The sequence below is a fragment of the Macaca nemestrina genome, chromosome 12 (assembly GCF_043159975.1).
Source record: "Macaca nemestrina isolate mMacNem1 chromosome 12, mMacNem.hap1, whole genome shotgun sequence".
Taxonomy (NCBI): Eukaryota; Metazoa; Chordata; class Mammalia; order Primates; family Cercopithecidae; genus Macaca; species Macaca nemestrina.
In genome coordinates, this window is record NC_092136.1 from 89,055,768 (window position 1) to 89,072,800 (window position 17,033).

A 17,033-nucleotide genomic window follows, 5' to 3' on the forward strand; every position below is an offset into this window, starting at 1 on the left:
TCTCATCTCCAAGTAATGTCTGCCAAAAGTGAGACATTGAGAACATCTGAATTCTCATTGAAGAGAACACTTGGATCTTGGAGTTGTACATGGCAGATCTTGAGGATAATGTCCAACATTCACACTTCGCAAATCTCCAAGTAGGAGGATATGGCTATTAGCTTTGTCAGGATACAGAGTAACATTCATTGCAAAAAGAAAAAAGATACATGCATACATATACATACATGAATAATGGGGTCTTATCTCCCCAGAAAAGTGTATAAAGTGTATTTCTTCTCAAGATATTATATAACTGAGCAGTATGAGATCAAGAGACCAATGACAATTCTGTTTAAATTATTTAATAGAGGATTACTAATGCATCTGTAGAACAAACAAATCCCTAACCACAGACATTAACCATTTTCTGAAAATTCAAATAATAAAAATCAAATATAAGACTAATATCTTTGAGTTCAATTTTCATAACCAAATGCCCTATAAATTATCTGCCATTAAGTCCCTTCACCTATCAGAGATGGCTGAAAACATTTGTTAGTTCTAAATAATAATTTCCAGAAAAACATTTCTTAGTTCCAAATAACAATATCATTTACCAAGGATGTGAGGATTTGCCATTTATTCAAGTTCTTCCCTAGAAAACAAAAGAAAGTCCACTTATGTTATTTTTTGAAGTGAATATAAATTATATTAGTGAGATTAGCTTAGTCTGCCAAAGAATGATATGCAGAGTAATGAAGAAATTATATAAAACTATCTTAATAGTGAAAATAAATAAATCTATTAGTCTTGTATCAGTCAGAGTTCAACTGGAGAACCAGAACCGGTAGGAGGGAGGGAGGGAGAATAAAGAAAATAATGACATATTACTATGGAGACTGACTATGCAAGTTGGAGATCAGTAAGGCAGTCGTTCTGGGAAAAGCAGCAAACAAACAAAAAAACTGGAGCAGGCAGAAATGTAACTGGCACAGGACAAAGATATTGTCCACAGGCAGTCAGGATCAATGTAGAAATTTTTCTGTTTGCAGTTTTATTCAAGGAATGCCTAAAACTTCCTTTAACAGCCAGCCATTAAATTAGATCCAAGTAGATAATTTCCATAGATTAGAGTCAAGATTAGGAATTTTAATTGCATCTACAAAATCTCTTCACAGTAGCAACCTAGGTTAGTATTTGCTTGAATAACTGGGAGAAGTGTGTCTAGTCTACAAAATGGCTGCTTTCCTCTCTTACATTCTTGTAATTTAGCCAGATTGACATATTACAAAAGTATTTAAAAATATAAATATGGTTTTATTCTAGATTTACTATGTAGCATCCCATAAGGAAAGAATGTCCTGAAAATGTCATTCATAATTCAATCAATGTACATTTTAATTAATATTTTTATTTTAATGCTAATAAATTAAAATTTTGATTTCTTAGATTATTCACTGTGTGCCTAATATCAGTACATTTTTATATGTAATTTTATATTCTTCAGTAGTATGAATTGTTCTATAGTGGTGGTTGTGGCCAGGTGCATGAATTGGATCTAAAATGTTAATAAATCACTTCATTAAAAACACACAAGATAAAATAGGCTACATCAATATTTGCTAATATCTTCACTTATATAATGGTGTTGAATAGTATATAGTATTTTTATTGTTATTACTCATGTCATAAAATATTCAGTTTATACGCTATTTATTTAGCTATTGAAAATAATGCTACAAAATACATTATTTTGTATATGCCCTTGTCTGTGTGAAATTATCTCTGAAAGATTACTAGGTATGATATTGCCCAGTTAAAGGAATTCTGGATATCAGATTTTGACAGGTACCTCAGGACTATGCTAATCCAGAGTGAGAAGGTCCTTCTCTGTCTTAAGCGGTCTATGATCTATGCACCAAATGAAGAATATAGTGAGTGGACACAGCTCAGATTTAAGTAAATTGAGTGGTTCCAAGTTACCTGCAGCCCCCAACAGGAAGAACCACAATGAAACCACCTGCTGGGGATCTGCCTCTTTACAGACTGAGAAAAATTTGAGAACAGTTTTTTTTTTTTTTTTTTTTTTTGGAATATGTTTTTATTTCCATAGGCTATTGGGGAACAGGTGGTGTTTGGTTACATGAGTTGTGAGATTTTGGTGCACCCATCACCCGAGCAGTATACATTGCATCCAATTTGCAGTTCTTTAATTCTTCACCCACTTCCCATCCTTTCCCCTTGAGTCCCCAAAGTGCACTGTGTCATTCTCATGCCTTTGCATCCTCATAACTTAGCTCCCACTTATGAGTTAGAGCATACGATGTTTGTTTTTATATTCCTCAGTTACTTTACTTAGAATAACAGTCTCCAATCTCATCCAGGTCACTACAAATGCCAAATTCATTCCTTTTTATAGCTGAGAACTCCTTCCTCTGTCTGTCTGTCTGTCTGTCTATCTATCTATCTATCTATCTATCTATCTATCTATCTATCTGTCTATCTATGTCACAATATCTATCTATGCCACTTGTTGACTGATGGGCATTTGGGTTGGTTCCACATTTTTGCTGTTGCAAATTGTGTTGCTATAAACATGTGTGTGCAAATATCTTTTTCCTATAGTGACTTATTTTCCTCTGAGTAGATACCAAGTGGTGGGATTGCTTGATCAAATGGTAGTTCTATTTTAGTTATTTAAGGAATCTCCACACTGTTTTCCATAGTGGTTGTACTAGTGTACATTCCCACCAGCAGTGTAGAAGTGTTCCCTCTTTACTGCATCCATGGCAACATCTTTTTTTAAAATTTTTTGATTATGGCCATTTTTGCAGGAGTAAGGTGGTAGCACATTGTGGTTTTGATTTCCATTTTCCTTATTAGTGATGTTGAGCGTTTTTGCTTATGTTTGTTTGCCATTTGTTTATCTTCTTTTGAAAATTGTCTATTCATGTCTTTAGCCCACTTTTTGTTAAGATTTTTTTTTCTTTCTTGCTAATTTGTTTGAGTTCATTGTAGATTCTGGATATTAGTCCTTTTACAGATGTATAGATTGTGAAGATTTTCCCCCACTGTGTGGGTTGTCTGTTTACTCTGCTGACCATCCTTTTTGCCATGCAAAATTTCTTTAGTTAAGTCCCAGCTATTTATCTTTGTTTTTATTGCATTTGCTTTTGGGTTCTTGGTCATGAAATCCTTGCCTAAGCCAACATCTAGAAAGGTTTTTCCAATGTTATATTCTAGAATTTGTGTAGTTCCAAGTCTTAGATTTAAGTCTTTGATTCATCTTGAGTTGATTTTTATATAAGTTGAGGATCCAGTTTCATTCTCCTACATGTGGCTTGTCAATTACCCCAGGACCATTTGTTGAATAGGGTGTCCTTTCCCCACTTTATAATTTTGTTTGCTTTGTCAAAGGTCAGTTGGCTGTAAATATTTGGGTTCATTTCTGGGTTCTCTATTCTGTTCCATTGGTCTGTATGTCTATTTTTATACCATGTTATTTTTGTACCATGTTATTTTGGTGGTGAATAGAGGCCTGGAGAATGGGGATGTAATGTCCAGGGATCAGACAGGCAGGTTCAGCACAGTCTCACTAGCAATTAGAAAGGAGATAGGAAAAGGGAAAGGTGGTAAAGACTAGAGGCAGGTTTATGAAAGGAACCAGAGCCCTTGATTGGGTAGATGTGGGAGTGGAGGGCGAATCCAGCTTGCCTTCTGCAGCGTGAACACCTTGAACCCCTGCCACAAACAGACGTCTATACACAGCAGCCCTCCTGTGACTGAGATTCCTGGTTATTTCCTTGCTTGATGCAGGAGTGAGAGGGGTGAGAGAGGTAACTGACCAGGTACCTAAGCCCTCTGCCCATGGGTAGTGTTGGGAACCTGGTTTCTAGCTCCAAAGCAGCTACAGCAAATTTTCAGGGCAATGGCCTGATCTGTGGCCCAGACTTCTTGGCATTGTCATGTCCCACTGGTTGGCAGCTGAGGGTCCTGCTGCTCTAACCTGAGAATAGACAAAACACGTGTTGGTTACTCCAAAGCTGTTCAAGGCTGGCTGTCACAACTGTGGCTGGAAAAAGTTTTAGTGGCTTTGCTTAGTGTTTTCAGATAATTTGTAAATCAGTTTTCAGTTAAATTGTGAAGTTTATCTGTTTTATTCTGTTGTTTAAAAATTAAGAAAGAAAATTATAGGAATACTGTTCTTTTAAGGATATTTTATTGTTTCTGTTTAATGTTTATTTAGATAACTATATTTAATTTTCTATTATTTTATGTTACATTTTAACTGCAAATCATATTGAGTTGCAGTTTAACTTAATTTTCTATTATTTTATGTTATGTTTTTAACTGCAACTCATATTGATTTGCTGTTAAAATGTAACATAAAATAATAGAAAATTAAATAGGACTTTATTTAGCTTTAAGATGTTTTAATTTGGAAAATGTTTAACTAAATGTATAAGTAAAGCTATGGAAAAAATTTGCATATATAAGGGTAGAATTGGTCCTCAGATCCAGCAATAGCTGAGCAAATAATTTTAGTGCTTTGGGAGGCAGATGTTGGAGGATCCCTTGAGCTCAGAAGTTTGAGGTTACAATGAACTATGATTGCACCACTACACTCCAGCCTGGGCAACAGAGCAAGACCCTGTCTCAAAAAAAAAAAAAAATCTGCATTTTACTGGAGGAGGTACGCTGATAGTGTTACTCTCCCCTTCCATTATTAGATAGATCAAAGAAAAATGTGAGAATAAAACCCACCCTGCAGTTTGCAGTGACGATTGTGTGCAGTGTGTGCCAAGAACAACACAGTGTCCAGCATGACATCCTCTTCACTGATATCCTCTTCCTCTCTTCTTGCCGTTTTCTTTTTTTATATACAAAATTCATAGCTTTATAGGGAGGAATGGGAGGAAAATATGACATGGGCTGGTCCAAAACTATAAATGGAAAAAATAAAACGAAAAGTTACCAGATGACATAGCAAAGGGATCCTCAGACATATAGAGGCCAGGAGACAAAAGAAAAATGTTTTCTTAGCAGGGAAGAAGAACTCTGAAAATGATTCTCTGTTGTGAGAAATCCAGCAGCCAACACATTAGCAATCAAGTATTTTATCGAGGGGATATATCTTGGTTTTACAAAGTTGTTAACCATGGGTCTGCTTCGTGATAGTATATTTTCATACTGCAAAATTTATTAGGAACCAGTTTTTACACTAGTTTCCAGGAGTAAAAATTTTACCAATCAATTCACTATTCTTGTTACCCAGGAGGGCAGAGATGATCACCGATCACAGATCTGCCTAGTGTTAACTAAGGACAATTTATTACACAGAAAGACTCGTGTGTGTGCCTGCACATGTGTGTGTGATTTAATCACAAATTGAAGGTTTACAGTTTGCATTGGTAGAAGATAATTCTTTCTGACTCCTGGCTTCAGAGTCCCATGTTTATTGGGAGAAAAGAGAGTCAAGCTGGGAAGAATAGTAGCCCTGTGCCCTCCAGAACGGCAGCCTGTTTGGGAATTGTGAGGCTTCATGCTTTCCAGAAGACTTTGGAACTAGGAGGATGTCACCAGTGACTAGCACAGTGCCACCTTCCTTACATCTGCCTATCAGCCCTCCTCAGGGCATCCAAATGTGGCCCTCTCCTTAACTCCTTCCTCTGCTTCTCTTCTCCCAACCCTGGGATCTGAGCTCTCTCTTTACCTGTGCACAGTATCTACTTAGGGAAGCCCCAGCACCTGCTGCAGTCAGGGCTGCAGCCCTGAGCTGAGTCTAGTAGAAATTTTGTAAACTAAAGATAGCATAAGATTATTATACACTGCAGGTGGAAATGTAAAGTAGTCCACCTACAATGGAAAGCAGTCTGGAGATTTCTCAAAGAACTTAACACAGAACTACCATTTGATACAATTATCCCATTACTTAGTATATGCTCAAAAGAAAAAAAATCATTCTACTAAAGCTACACATGCACTCCTATGTTCATGGCAGCACTATTCACAATAACAAAGACATAATCAACCCAGGTGTCCGTCAATGGCACACTGTATAAATAAAATGTGGTACATATACACCATGGAATACTACACAGCCATAAAAAAGAATGAAATCATGTCCTTTACAGAAATGTAGATGGAGCTGGAGGCTGTAATCCTAAGCCAATTAATGCAGCATCAGAAAACCAAATGCTATGTATTCTTACTTACATGCGGGAGCTAAGCACTGAACACACATAGGCATCAGTATGGGAAACATAGACTCGGGACTACTTGAGGGTGGAGGGAGAGGGATGGGTTAAAAAACTACCTCTTGGGGGCGGTCTCTACAGCCTGTCTCGCCTGTCTCTCTCCGGATCTCTCCTCCTGCTCCTCTTCTGCTCCTGGTAGACCTTGTGCCCACCGAGTTACCTGCCCTGTCGGTGCGAGGAGACCTGGGACCCCCGCACCTGCCTGCGCTACCCAGCGCTTCTGCCCTGGTGTGCGAAGCACCACACCCTCCTCTGCCGTGTGGCGGGCCTGGAGGCGCCCCTTTCAGATCTCAGCCGCCACCACAGCGGCTGCCGCACGCGGAAGGGCGTGACATAGGGATGGCTTTCCCAGCTGGCTGCCACGCAGGAGCTCTAGTTGCTTAGCTCGCCCCGTGGAGAGACCTGAAATCAAGGCATGACTTAACAGCTTATCTTGTAAGAGAAAAGCTCAACTCAAAGGCAGATTGCTAGACCGGACTTTGTTACAAGCAGGACTGCGATGATGCTTACAGCACTGAAGTGAACTCCAGGCTAGGTACAGAAAGTGGCTTCTCTGCTTTCCCTCCCAAGTACAAGCGTATACACGTTGCAGACTTGAATCACTGAAGATGTAAGCCAGCTGTTACTCTCATATTGGGAGACACCCTGTGGACAACATGAAGACTGTCCCTTATCAAAGTCTTTAGTAAAGAGGAAGGAGTCAAGGTTAAAGAATGTGTTTGATTACCCGGACTGCAGTATTTTGGAAAATGAACCAAGGCCTGGGTTTTACTCTGGAAGTCTGCCCTGCCTGCTTCTGTAATCTGGTGCTTGCATCCAGATCTTGGCCTTTTATGGACACTGTATGTTACTCTTATGATTCCCTGCTCTTCTATTAGTTCAGACGTGGCACCTTATTTCATTTCTGAGCCACTCTCTGCCGTCCAGAAACTTAGTGGACCTATAGAACTCTATTGTTCTGCTAAACCTGTGACCACTCATATCTCAAGGTCGCATAATGTAAAAAATAGAAGAGAAACATGGAATATATTAAGATTCATCAGGGGACTTTGGCAATTTTTTTCTCTTAACTCCTCCCTTTTGGGTTACTACCAATGCATTTTCAACGATAGGTCGATGTTGTTGTAAGTGGCCCTGTAACAGTATCCACAGCAGTTCTTGGTGATTTTGGTTCACCCACAAAGCATGTTATTACAGCAGAAGAAAAAAGTGCTGTTTTCATTGGCTGCAGTGAACCAGAGAGTAACCCCGAAGCTGAGGTGTGCTCTAAAATCCAGGGAAAGTGGCTGAAGCATTCCACAAAGAATTACTTAATCCTTCCATCGAGACATCTTTAAATTTTGAACGTATCCTTAGAGGACAAGAAATCATACAAATATGCGGCTTATAATCCTGTCACACATGAATTAAAAGTTGAACCCATTGGCCAAAAGCTCCTTGTGAGTCACCTTTCTTCAGATGATTTTGACATTCTTCATCCTGCTTGTTAACAGGTATTAGTTGTTTTTTCACATATTCCTCTAACATTGGAGTGTGTGGTTAGTGGGGTCTCAGCTCCTCAAGTGTGTTGGCTAAAGGACAAGCAGGATATTGCCCCAGGAAGCAACTGGAGAAGGTTGTATTCTTATGTTGCCACAGATAGCATTGACCCAGTGGACTCTGGAAACTATTCCTGCATGGTGGGAAACAAGACTGGAGATGTGAAATATGTAACATACATGGTTAATGTGCTTGAATATGCTCCCATTTCTAAAGGACTACAGGATCAGGTAGTGTCTCTAGTGCACAGTACATGTTACCTGTCATATTCATGGAAACCCACCTGCCAACCGTACCTGGTTTTATATTGCACAGCCTATTCATCCTTCCCCATGACATCTAATTGCAAGAAATTGACTGAAAGTCAGTGGGGTTATTATGGAAGATACTGTGCTGTATCAGTGTTTAGCAGATAATAGGATTGGATTTATGCAGTCTACTGGAAGACTTGAAATTGAAAAAGACAATGGATTCAAACCAGTTATAATCATGGCACCAGCAAGTGCAAAGGTGATAGGTGGAGACTTTGTCATTCTGTCCTGCCATGCCAGTGGGCTGCCAGTTTCGGTCATTCCTTGGTTATGACAGCTATGGGTTAATATCCAGCCATCTTGCGTAAGTCCTTAGACCTAAGTCCCAAAAGTCACACTTATCAAGGTCTGCAATCTTGGACCTGAAGCCTGGCTACTTCCTCATGTCCCAAGTTGACTCAAGCTCTCTCCATATTTAGGATGTGACTCAGAAACATGTGGGGAAACACATACAGGAAGCTCCAGATGGACACAGTACCACGCAGGGAGAAGCATCTCTCATGGTCGTTCCTTCTGAAACAAATACAGAAGTGGAAACAGTCATACTTTCTGCTGCTACTCAGAATAATGAAAGAAATAAAAGGGATGGTTCAGAAACTGGATTGAGCTCATGTCCAGTTAAGGTACATCCCAGTGCAGTGGAATCAGCATCAGAGAAAAATGTTAATGGCATCGCTGTTCCTGTCGCCCGCATCATACTGATCCCCTGACAGACCCACACACCAGATACGTACAAGCTGATGTGGAGGGCAGGTGGGAATGGTGGGCTATCCATTAATGGGTATTTTATGACATATCAAAAGCTGAACAATGGGGTTGGTTTAGTAGGAATTTAACATACAGTTCAAGTCCCAGGGAGTGAAAATGAGCTCCATTTAGCTGAACTAGGGCCATCTAGTCTTTACAAAGTCTTGCTGGTAGCAAGAAGTGGAGCAGGTGAAGGACAAACTGTCATGCTTACCTTCTGAACCAGCAAAGAAAAAAGAGCATTGACAAAAAACACCCAGGCATTCTCTCCACCCATGGGCATCCCTAAGTATCCTGTTGTTTCAGAAGCTGCAAACAATTTTGGAGTGGTACTTACAGATTCTTGAAGGCACAGCGAAGTTCCAGAGGCACCAGATGGCCTTGCTATCTCCAATGCATCAGAGACATTGCTCTATGTCACTTGGATTCTTCTGGAAAATTGGGTTTCTCCAATCACTGCCTTCAAAGTTAAATATAAAAGGATGAGGACCAGTGATTGACTAGTGGCAACTGAAGATATCCTTGCTTCCAAAATATCCATGGAAGTTCATAGTTTAGAAACGGGTTCAACATACAAATTGAAAGTCATTGCTATCCATCATTAGGAAGGGAGTTTTAGGAGTCCAGAGTCTTGTCCTTATCAGGTGGCTGGGTTCCCCAGTCATTTTTTCAACCATCCAGTAATGGAACTCACATTGCATACACAGAGGCTGTCAGTGTTACCCAGATAGTGCTAAAGTGGACATACATTCCATGAAGTAACAGTAACACTTCCATTCTTTTATATCTATTGCCAACCATCAGATAGTGACAATGACAGTGATTACAAGAGGGATGTAGTAGGAGACTCAAAGGAGTGGCACATGATTGGCCATCTGCTGTCAGAAACTTCCTATGGCATTAAAATGCAGTACTTCAGTGAAGGAGAAGAGTAAGTTTAGCAATGTGAAGATCTGCAAGACTACAGTAAAACGTGTTCCTGGCGTTTCTGAGTATCCGAAAGGCTTGAGTATCCCTCTGAATTCCTCAGAAATGAAGGAAACGTGAGGCCTGCAACCAGCCCTGCCAGAAGCAGTGACATGTTGTATCTGATCCTTGACCGTATGCTGGGTGTCATGGTCCTTATTTTTGTGGCTTTTTATTGCAATGTGCCTGTGGAAGAATCACCAGTAGAATACCATACAGAAATATGACCCACTGGCATATCTCTACCAGGGATCAGATATTAATGGGCAGATGGTGGAATACACCACTGTCTCAGGAGCAAATGAGATAAATGGAAATGTTCATTGAGGCTTCCTGAGCCATGACAGTCAGCAGTGGCTGTTCCCACCTTCACCATAAGGTCCTCAATGGAATCAATGTAATTGTGAATGGGAGCTTAAATGGAGGACTTTACTCTGGGCACATCAACTCTCTAATCAGGACACGTGGATTTTTAACAGCCTCATTATCTAGTGAACGGTGGTGGAATGTACATAGTGGTACCTCAGATTGACCCTCTGGAATGTGTTAACTGTCAAAATTGTTGAAACAACAATAGCTGTTTCATCAAAACTAATAGCAATTTCAGCAGTATCCCTCTTCCTGTGGTCTCTAGGGTGGCACCTTGTCCTCAGTAAGGTGTGGGAATCAGGCCCCTCAGTCAAATGAAGATGCCCATGTGCCTGGCTTCTGTGTCCCTGATTGTGGCCAATTACCTCAGGAGAGCATCAAGAACAACGTGGAACCAATCTCTACTCAGCATACTTGCTGCCAGGATAATAGAAACAATGTCAGCTCTAATCACATAGAAGATCCAGAAGAGTTCATCAGAGGAGACAGTTGTGTCTCTTCAGAAATGGACAGCAACACTTTACATTGGAATCCTCTTATTTTGCCACCTATCTCAGAGGACTGTGCTGAAAAGACAACATGGCCTCCTACTGGTGTTCCTTTGGGCAGTCACTCAGGGGTCCTCCAGCAGCCCCAGGAAACCGGAGGATGTGCAACCAACCAGTAATGTTCTGACTTCAATCCTGTAAGTAACTGCACAAAACAGGCCTGTGAATGAACTGTGTGAAGGACTTTAATTCAAATCAGAGATAATCATTATTTATTTATAGTATAATGTCATATGAATGTATCTTAAAATGTGTGGCCTTTTATATTATTTATGCCTTGAAAGTTTTCTTACCCATTTTTTTCCTCCCTGTCAGTAAGAAACAATCTTGTTTTGCATAGCTTTCAGTAACCTGGAGAGCAGAGGGATTATTTCATGTTTTCTAACAACCGTAGTGGCAGTTAGAACTTCTTTTGCAAAGGATCCCATCTCTTGGAGGCTTCAGCTCAGAGGAAATGCAGGGGCCAATTGAAGGTTGCCACCACTCAGGTTTTCAGATGGAAAATTGTATTTTAATAGTGTATTATCAGACTTTCTGAGAACACTTTGAAGTCAACCACAGTTTTGACCCAGTGTTTATAATAGCAGACCTGGCTGATGAGTTTTATAAGAGTGCCTTCCACAAAAGTGGTAATGTGACCGGATGGCTTTCTCTCTATCTGCACGTGGGCACAAGTGATATTCAGTCTTCTAGGCACTAGTCATAAGTGGTGTCATGGACATGGTAGACTGTAAGGTGTCCTTGAATGATTGCAGTATGCAGAAAAGGAACAAGGCCAGAGAGACAAATAATGCCTTAATGTCTCACTGCTTTAAAATTACATTAATTTATAAAATGACCAGTATGGGGCTCTTTTTGACTGTTTCTAGGAGTAGGAACAAAATAGACTTTAAGTGGTGTCTTGAAAAGAAAGATACACATTTTCTGAAGAAAAAAAGGGGAGGGCTGTGGGAAGCTTGTCTTGGAGGGAGTTCTTCAGTCTGCTCCATGAGCCTAGGAGCGTGCACATGGTTCACACTGCCAGAAACCAGCCATCCTCTCACTTCCAACAGGGGCAACAGCCTGAAGATGTGAGTGTCAGAATATACCTACTTTGGAAGAAAAGCATTTTCTTTTTTTTTTTTTTCCTGAAGTTTCCTGCCATGTTTTTCAGAATGTCATGCTTGTAAATAGGCACCTAAAGCATTGGTCAGCAGAGCTCCTGACCACTGCTGCCTCTGCATGACAAGGACATTTGCAGCTGCCTTTAGAAGGCTCTTCTCCACATTAATAAATAATAATAATACGTTTTTTAAAAACTACCTATTGAGTACTATGCTGACTACCAGGGTGACAGGATCTGTATTCAAACGTCAGCATCATGCAATACTTCCATGTAACGAATATGCACATATACCCCCTGCATCTAAAATGAAACTTGAAATTTAAAAATATATATTGTATAAAATTATCTGCAAGTCACTTATGTGGAAAGTACTTTGGTTTATACTTCACTAGAATATATATATATACACATACACACACACACACACACACATACTTCACAGATAAAAGAACAGTGCTTGGAAAATTAGCTTACAAACTAAAAAAATATATAAATGACTACTTTGAAATATATATATATATACACACACATATATATATGCAAATTTCATTTGAGAGTAGGTACTCTTTTGGCTTCTGAGGTGAACATATTCTTGATGATAAATATTTGCCATAAATTCAGTTAAACATTAAAGTCAGGAATATCCATATTTGCTTATCTCTATTTCTACCAAACTCTGTATTTCAAAAGTTGGGACTAACCCTCCCAGTTAGATTTTATCCTTTATCATTGAATGTATGTGTGGCTTGGAGACAGCTTTCACTGGTCAGGAAGTTTACAGTTACATCCCACATTCAGTGGACTAACAGCTCAGAGGTCCTCTCTCTGGTTACTGCTAAGGCAGTCCTTGGTCAGGTTTCCAGATCACAAGAGATGATTGTGAATTTATTTTTAAGTCTAGCTTCTAGGAATCACTCCCTGGAATAGAATAATTTATTGTTCACCCAGTGTTCACTCAGAATTTGTGCTTTAGCTCTTCAGTCAGTAGGGCTAAAGGCTCTTTATTGACGAATCAGTGGTTAGCTTGGGGAATGCTTACAAATTTGACTATTTCCACCTTGATTGCTCTAGAGTACGTGCAGTCTAACAGATCCGGAGCTCCAGAAATTAGGGACCCTAAGACATCTTTTCTTGGCTTTCTCTTTGCCTGGTTTTCTCTGGTAAACTTCTGACTGGCTGTCAGAAGTTTATTTGTTGCTACAAAGCATGCTAAAGATTCCAAGCTTCTCTTTAATGTTTCTAACCAAGGTCTCCATTGTTTTTGACAATGCCCTTGGGAATGTACCTTTTCATGACCAATTCAAAATCAATCATTACTGTGAGGCACTGAGCAAAGCTCTCACTTTTTCTGGCCTGTCAGTCCTCCTAGATGAATCTCTGCATCACTGCAAAGGAGTTGACAGTGGCTTCTCTAGCACTCACACACACTGAACAAGTCTGTGCTGGGGTAGGTAGGGGGATGGTGTCCCCCAGTGTTTTGTCTTATCCTTTGAGGGATGGGAGATACAACCAGTGGGAAACTTGGGCATAACAACCCTAGACCTACTGTTCCGGGGTGGAGATTCTACCCTATCAGTGGAGGTTGTATGTGCATTATCTCATCCAGTCTTCACAATTATAAGAGAAATATATTTCTCTCACAAGCTTATAAGAACAGCCAATTAACCTGAAGTTTAAATTATTGGCAATATTTAGGCCAGGCATGGTCTCTCATGCCTTTATTTCCAGTACTTTGAAAGGCTGAGGTGGGAGGATCACTTTCTCTCATAATTGTGAGGACAGAATAAGATAATGCACTTAAAATTTGATTATCCACTGCCTGTATCTAGTATTCCTTCTATTAATTCTAGTCATTTTTTATGAATGAATTTTCATATTTTCATGAATTATTCTTAAACATTAAGAACTATTCTTATGAAGGTGCAATCATAAAGTATTTCATATTCAAGAACACATTTTAAGACACAGATTATTCTTATAATGAAAGAGAATGAAACACAAATAATTTAAACTTCAGTTTAATTGGCTGTATTTAAGCCTGGCATGGTGGCTTGTGCCTATAGTCCTAGCAATTTTTGAGGTTAAGGTAAGAGGATCTTTTGAGCCCAGGAGTTTGAGACAATACTGGGCAACAGATTGAGACTCTGTCTCTCCAAAAAAAAAAAAATTACTCAGGCATGATGGTGCAGCCTGTAGCCAGCTATTTGGGAGGCTGAGGTTGGAGGATTGCTTGATCTGGGGAGGTTGAGGCTGCAGTGAGCTGTGATCTCACCATTGCACTCCAACCTGGGAGAAAGAGTGAGAGCCTTTCTCAAAAATAGAACAAAACAAAACAATAACAAAAAACTGGCCGTATTTATCCACTCTTCCTTATTGCTCTAACAGTAGTACTCTAATATACAATGAGATTCTATACAAGATGAAGATGGTTAAAAGAGTGTAATACTATTAAAATATAAATGACTACAGAATTGTATGTTTGCATTAATCCTATCATTGAAATAACCCATTATGCAACCCATCTGTCATTACACTTTTGGATTAGACCTACTGCTTATAGATGGCGTCAGCCTTTTTTAGACTTTGCTTTCAGCAATCCTCATTAAAGGAGGCATTACTGGATTGCTTTAAATAAATTCAAAAACTACATGTCAAAAACTTTGGATGTATTTGTTATGTGCCATATTGCCAGTAATTAAATTAAATGCTAGAAAATACACCATGAAATTTGATATTTGATATACAGTTGGACCTCCATGTGATAGGGTTCTGCACCCATGGATTCAACTCACCACGGATGAAAAATATTCAGGAAAAAAAATATCGGATGGTTTCATTGGTACTCAACATGTGCAGATTTTTTTTTTTTTTGCTTGTCATTATTCCCTAAATAATACAGTGTAACAACTATTTACATACCATTTACATTGCATTAAGTATTTTAAGTAATCTTGAGATAATTAAAGTACATTGGAGGATGTGCTTAAGCTACATACAAATACTTCGCCATTTTATGTAAGGACATCTGAGGCTTATTAGCATCCAAGAATTTTGGTATCTGTGGGGAGTTCTGGAACCAATTCTCAATTGATACTTAAGGAAAGGCTTCATATACAATTAATATGATAAAAAATATAGGTATTTCTGATAATAAAGATATTTTAATGCACATGTATTTTTAAAATTTCAAAGAACTAAATAAATTTGGAATTGTATTAAAATGTAGTGAGGCTTCTGAGTATTCTGTATTTTCTGAAGCAAAAAGTGAGTCTTACTTTCTATTCTGATAATGACATGTTTCCAGGTAACTGTGTCTGTAGGATGCCATCAGTGAAATTACTAAAACCTTACAGATTTTCAGTCTTTTTATCCGTATCATTTCCATTCTGTTAAGATCTGTGTCCATCAATAGTTTGCCTGAGCTAAAGAAAATTTGCTGAGCCTATCGATTTGATAAGCAGTCCAATTTACAACTTTATTAAATAATATTTCTCAATATCCCTATTAATTTTAGTTGCATTCAGTAGCCAAAATCAACAGAAATACAGGAATAAATTTGGTAGCCTTTTAAACAGTAGTTTCATGTGTTTTTATCAATTATTTTGTGCATTTTTTTATTCAAACAGATAATTATTGAATATCAGTTATATCTTAAGCATTGTGTACTTTATTGGAATATACCTGTGTGTGGTACAAACACAATTCTTTTCATGTAATTTGAAAACCAGAAAAGAAGCCCAATATTACATTGTGAGTTTTACAAAGAAAAGTATAAGATTTTCTGAGTCTATACAACAAATAACCTAATCTAGTCCAGGAGCTAAAGAAAGAATTCCCTAAAGAAATGTTGAAACTTACACTTGATGAAATGGGACTTAGCAGGTGTGGAACAGAGAAAAGAAAATAACAGGTCAGGGGAAGAAACCTGTGCTCTTGCATTAGCCCATCAGTTTGCATAAACACACTCAGGTATTTATTTACCTGGGCTGGCTTAGAGATCAAGGGGAAAGAAAAGACACTGCATAAAAGAAAAGACATGCACAGTATTCTAAGAGAGAGTATTTTTATTCAAAGAAAATCAAACAAATGTATACCTCTACACTTTTAAAAATGGTATAGAAAATGTTTTTAGAAATAGATAAAGAAAATCAAGTAGTCAGTAGGTTAGCATTTTCAGAAGCTGGTGTTTCTGAAACCTTTAGTCAAGTTACTGACTTATCCCTGATTCTGTGAGTCCAAAGCAAAGGAAAGGTATAAGAGGGTAAGGGAAAGAACCTGACAGGTTACAAATGAGAAAATTGTTGGCCACATTAATCATGTGACATTCATAATCTAGAAACACCCCCATCTGGCCTAGAGGCCTTTCTGTATCCTGAGGTAATAGTGGTGATTCAGGGTCCATCAAGACAGAGAAAACATACAGTAATGTGAATAGGGAAAGTTAATATAAAGAATGATTAATTATAACAGCAGTTGAGCAAGGAAATATTGTCTAGTAGAATGTAAGGAGAAGTCTAAATAATATGTGATGAGCACATATAAGGAATTGCCATTGTTTTCAGGGTGAAGTTGGAGGAGCCAATGAAGATTCCCCTCACCCCTCAGCCTCACTGAATGTTTAGAAGTCGCTGTGCTGTTGCTCTTGAAAAACTTGCTTTAAATCCACACTTCAGAGCTCCCCAGAGACTTGCCTTCTGGGCCACTGGTGAAGCTGTTTATGAAGAAATGTCATGCCAGACGGGCTCCACTGCAAATATGGAAAAGGGCAGTATCAGGAGAAGCTCGTGGCTGCTGAGTTCTCGTGGGCCCCAGTGAACTTCAGGAAGTGGGTGCTACAGCAGCAGCCTGAACTACACAATCTGGGCATTGGTGTATCCCTGTATGCCCTCCGGGCCAGACACTAGAGGTGTCATTTCCAAAGCAGATTGGAAGCGCTTTTTTGGAATTTCTCTCCAAAGCTTTCTATTCACAAAGATTGACATCATAACACATGGCAAAGGAAAAGTATTTGAAGGATCCAGATCTATTTATGTAAACAATCAAGAGTGAGTTTGTGGTGGATAACCCAAAGTTGGATAAACGGTGCATCACAAAATATATTTATTCATTTTCTGCTGTTGTACATTTGGAATGATTTTTGTATTTTGATTTTTGTGAACATGTCTCCTAATGCAAATACTTAATAGATTTTCTTTCCTGACAGTATCTT

The 17,033-nt window shown here is 38.9% G+C and overlaps 1 pseudogene; it reads left to right on the plus strand.

Moving 5' to 3' along the window:
- The first annotated feature begins 89 nt into the window (after nt 1–89).
- On the plus strand, nt 90–16,639 carry LOC105468954 (cell adhesion molecule-related/down-regulated by oncogenes-like; annotated as a pseudogene).
- Nucleotides 16,640–17,033: the final 394 nt, after the last annotated feature.